The sequence below is a fragment of the Acomys minous genome, assembly GCF_964271855.1.
Source record: "Acomys minous genome assembly, chromosome: 11".
NCBI classification, from domain to species: domain Eukaryota; kingdom Metazoa; phylum Chordata; class Mammalia; order Rodentia; family Muridae; genus Acomys; species Acomys minous.
The window spans coordinates 48834430-48839940 of record NC_140492.1 but is presented as its reverse complement, the minus strand read 5'-3'; positions in this window follow the sequence as shown (position 1 = coordinate 48839940).

The window sequence follows — 5511 nt, the reverse complement described above, 5'->3', positions numbered from 1 at the left end:
GCTCTTCTCGTTTTTTTCTCGTGTCTTCTTTGTGGTGTGTCTCTCTAGGGCAGCTCTCCTCGTTCTTTTGCACATGGACGTCTGTTGAGTCTGAGGTTATTCAAATTGAGAACTAACTATGCCTAGAAGTCCAGAGAAATACGTCGGCCCTCTCGACACCATAAGTAGGGATAAGACACCAGGACTACTCATGGGAAAATCACTCTGGGGCTCTACAGTGCAAATTTTGTCACTAGTTCTATACCTGCCTGAGCTCAAAAGCAATGGTGTAGCTTGTTTACTGCTTAACAAACCAGCTCTCACTGTGTCTTCCCCATGTGAGAAGGGGAGCCTGGCACCTAGTTTTATTTCCTTTGAAAATAACTGATCTCATATGATGCTGTAGCCTCTCATCTGTTACCCTGTAAGTCTGTCTTCTCAGAATCAAGTTTTAATACCCTGGGCATTTGAGCTCTAGCAAAAACAAACAAACAAACAAACAACAACAAAAAACTCCTTTGATGACTTTTGTAGACTGCTAAAGCACTGCTAGGGGCTCCACAGATCTTTCTTGTAGGGAATTCCACCTGAGCATGCTCTCCTAACTGGCATTCTCACAAAAATGGCTAATAAGGAAAATTTCAGCCTTACTTGCCGCTGGTGAGGTCACCCGAACTTAACTCCTTGAGCCTTTAGTGTCTGTGTTTCATTCAATACTGTGCAGAGTGTGGATGGGATTATTTCAGCCCTGGTAGGCCTTCAAATCTAACAACTAGAAATAGATGTTCTATAAAAGTCAAAAGCAATGCTACACAGTTCAGGCTATATTTTCAGTACTGTGGGAACCAATGAAGTAATACGTTAAGGATGGGAGAGGTGAATCAAGGAAGGGTCCGAGGCTAGTCTGTGGGACCCACAAGGACCTCAGGCTTTGAGCTGGAGCCACACTGTGAGTAGCCATTTCCACTCTCAAAATCACCCAGACACAAGCCTAATATGGTCAGAGAGACCTCTGCTCTGGAAGGTCACTGGAAAACTCCAAAGATATGGCAATAACATTAAACACTGGTATCTTGAAACTCCATGACTAATATAAATTAACTTAATATACTAGAAAGTCCAAAAAGAAGAGCTGCCAAAATGACTCAGTAGTTGAGAGTCCTTACAGCTCTTGCAGAGGACCGTGTTTCGGTCCCCAGCACCCACATGGAAGCTTACAACCATCTGTCGCCCTGGTTCTGGGGACCCAGTGATCGCGTATGGTCTCCACAGGCTCCTGCACACATATGGCACACATAAACTCATACAAGCACACACGCATGCACATAAAAAGATCTTTTTAAAAAAAAATTTTAAAAAGATGAAGTGTGATTTGTGCCCGTCTGATTTCCATGAGCACTGTCAGCATCACAATGCCAGTCAACTTCACCCAGTGCTTTGTGACTTGCACAGCTGCTTCTCTGTGTGTTGCTACACAGTGGTATGGTGTGTATGTGGCCTGTCATACAGAACAGCACATATACTATCAGACAGCAGGTAATAGTTTATACATCCATCTATCCTCGCATTTCCACTGTGAACCGTGAGGGAGCTTACAGTGACAAAGACCCTCCAATAAAAGCAATTAAACAAACACTCAAGCTTAGGTTTTCTCTGATGTTCATATATACCAGCAGTTCTCAAACTTGAGTAATGGGTTTATCTCTAAAGGAGAAAAAATGCTCACAAGTCCCCTTCATAGGAGAAAGTCTGAAAATTTTTATTCTGCTTACTAATCAACATATGATTCATACTTATTTTTATAATAAGAATTTTAAAATATGTTCAGACATAACTTCAAGAATTGTATTTGCCTTATAGATTCAAAACCAAAGGTACACATTAAAGATGAGTAAAACTATACAGTTAATTATTTTTGCAGTACCAATGCCAATGTGTTGGACATTGCTTTAGTAAAGCTGAGTCCCCTCCACTTACTGCAGAATCTTCCATTATTCCATTACCTGGAGCAAATGATTCACCTGTGAGGGGAGCTTTTGTCCATTGGAATCAGTGTAATTATAAACACAAACATGGAAACAAACAAACAAAAAACAGTGGCAACATCCTAAAGATCTTCAATATCCACAATACGTTTGACTGTTTAAAGAATTATTTCACTAAAAGCACAAAGCTTGTAAAAATCCTACAGTGAACCTGTGGACCTCAAATCTATCAGTACAGCATCATTCCTCAATCCAAGCTTTTGAGGACTTGCATAATTCTAGGTTCTTGGGTTTCTTTCCAGCAAGTTTTGCTCCACCATTAGGAACCATCATGACACCACGAGCAATACCAGGGACACGTGCTCACGGGCATAACTCAATAATAAGTAAACACTTCATTATTAACCTGGCACCAACTGCCCTGACCTCATTCTTTTAAGGTCTCTTGAAGTATATCACTGTTACTATTTTGCAAATGGCGCATTGGTAATAAGACACTGAGAGACTGAATGACTGCGTCATGAAGCTTTGTTACAGACATTGATAGTTGGTCCGATTAGGCCACCTTCTCCTCCACACTACACTGGATTCGCTCCTCTTTCAATTGCTGTGAAACCCACTGAAGTTTCAGTCTGAGAGAAGAGCCTTTCACACCTTACATGGGATGAGATTAGTCATCCAGTGTAGCCTTCATCCTGTGACAAAAGCTGATTCCTAGTGGCAAACTTGACAACCTTGGCCCTGTTGCTATGAACAGAACCACTTAATGGATTTAAATCACCATAAAAAGAACTGGAAATAAGTACATTCACAGCCTGCTTTTGACCTCAGGGTTTGTCTTGTATAGGAAGGACAAGACTGAAGGAAACCACCCATGTTTCTTCCTGATAGTGACTCTATCAAAAAGATCCATAGAAACCATCCGATGCCTAAGGGCACAGCAATGACTTGAATTAGGAGCTCCAGCCACTTCAACTGCACTGCATTTCCTTAGTCACATTTGCCAGATTCCTAGATCTCCGTAGCCTCCCATGGCTAATGGCTGTCATATCGGACAGTAGGCAGAAGATTCTCACAGGAAGTTCTACTAGACGGCCACATCCTCCATGCCACCTCCCCAAAGAAATTCCCTAATCATTGGGCCGTCTGACTTCTAAAAAGCTCAAGTTAACATTACAAATAAGGTTCCTCTGGACCTACTGACAGTTGTGATTTATGGTGACAGGCAAGATTTTATTTGTTACAGATATGAAGCCGGACTGAGAAGAATCCATGGATGGAAAAAACTGACTCCCCTCCCCTAGCTGCTGATGCTCCATCCTTAGATGCCTGCCACAATGTGGCCATTTGTGCAGAAGACACACAGCCTCCCTGCCTTCCCAGGGCAGTCCTAATGGACTCTTTATGAACACAAGCATGTGACAATTCAACCCCAGGGTCCAGAGGCAGAGAAGGGACATTTTCTGAAATAAAATTGCAAGGTAAGGTGCTGTCCCTCATGAAAGCTCGATGCTCTATGACTCAACATTTCTCAGCATAAGCTCTTGGGTTATGGACCTATCTGGCTGCACTCCAGAGTCAGGGTGTGGGCAGGGAACCAGTAGATGTGTTCCTTCCCAAACCCTCAGAAAACTCAGGACACCCAGGAGGGCTTGGAATCCGTTCCGGTCAGCACTTAGGGCCCTTACGTCAATTTCTCTGTGATCTTTCCCTCTGTACTTCCCACTAAACGTGATAAGAAGGAGAGACTATCTCAGAGATTATTTTAAAAGAAGGATAAAGAGACCAAAGACCAACAGACAGAAAGAGGTATAGTCTTCAGTTTCCAGCTTGGCTCCAGCATATAAAAGTATAATGGGGTTCCATAGCAAAATTAAGTTTCCAGGAACCGTGTCTAAACAGTAAAAGGAAGGCAGGGGAATTAATTAGTTTGTAACAATATAGTTTATTTAACCTAAAATCTCCGAAGCATCAGGTGAGATGGTTTACATTTTACAGCTCACATTGCCTTCAGAATCTGGTGTGGACTTTAGACCTCTAGCAGCCAGTCCCATCTGGGATGAACCTCATGGCACTTGGGCTGGGACAGCCAGCCATACAGAAAAAGCTGCGGTTGTCCTGGGTGGTACGTGTCTTCAGGAGTCTGGACCTTTGGTACTTGTCTTCTGTGAATCTCAGAAGAGAATCTAGTTCACTTTCCACTTTGAAATTTGTCTCCTGTCAAATTGAATCTCATTTTAGCAACCTGACCCATTTCAAACATCTATAGGCTCCTTTGTATTTTCTCTCCATCCCTATGGTATTTGTAAATGTTTCCGAGTTACCATAATTATGCTAAGTGACACCTAAATTCCAGTCCAGCCTCAGTTCAATATCGGCCTCCTCCAAGTCAAATCACCCCTCCTTTTTATCATTACATTTTAGTTCAGTTCCAATTTGTAAGCTTTGTTCCACTTTCAACCAATTTGCATTAGTTCTGTAAGAAAAGTCCTATGGACTGCCACAGCTAACAGAAAACTCCATTTTTCTTCCCTAGGGCTGGACCAATCTTAACTCCTTATGAGGCACCTGATAAGAAAGTGAGGTGGGGGTGGGGATTCCCAGGAGGCCCAGGAGTTGAACTGTCTTCCTGTTAATGCTTAACCTGCGCCTGCGTCTTTGGTGAGAGACAAACTCACTTCATTCTCTCTCCAATCTGCGCCTGTGGAATAAAAGCATTCACGGGCAAATCCAACCACTTTTCTCATTTCTCCAAGAGAGACTGCAAAGGACAAAGTCTGTTTAGAGTCAGCCCGAAAGGCAGACACCCGAGTGCCAGCAGGAAGAGGTCTGGGAATGAGGAAGGAAGGTCTTTTTTTTTTTTTTTTTTTTTTTTAAATTCTGTGTCACACACATATATGTACCCTGTTGTTTTGTTTTCAGGGGGAAAAAATCCTTATTTTTCAAAATTAGACTTTCCTTTGGATGGCAAAAGTTTCCATTTTCAAAGGCCCAGTGGCAGATTGATCCAGAAGAGGCTCAGGTGCCAAGATTCCCCAGAAGGACAGAGGTTTCCTCACAGGTTCCCCCAGACCAGGAAGAATGAATAGCCTGGTGTTCTCTGAAATCAGGCACCCTGATAGACTCTTAGCTCAACAGACTTGAAAGAAATGCCTAGCTAATGAAGAAAGCCTGACATTCACTGGTCATTTGCGGTCAGGGCCTTTCCCACAGGACTTCATCCTATACTCTTCAGTTCTTTCAAGTTCCTAGGAAAATGCCTTCCTTCCACCAGCTCGGCCTCACTAGTCCCTAAGTTCTCTGAAGAGATGTCACCAGACCCTGATGGGCATATTCTCCTAAGAGGTCCAGTCCTGAGTGTCCATCTCCAGGTACATCTTATTAGAAGTGCTGTCTCACTCAAGGCGTCACCCTTGGATCCTCCCACAGAGGCTGGTACTTTGCCTTATTCAGAAATAAATATCCTGCGTGAGCGAATATTAGTAAAAATAACAATGAGAACTAAGACCAGTGGCCGTTCTTCTCATCCACGTCGGCACCTGGATCC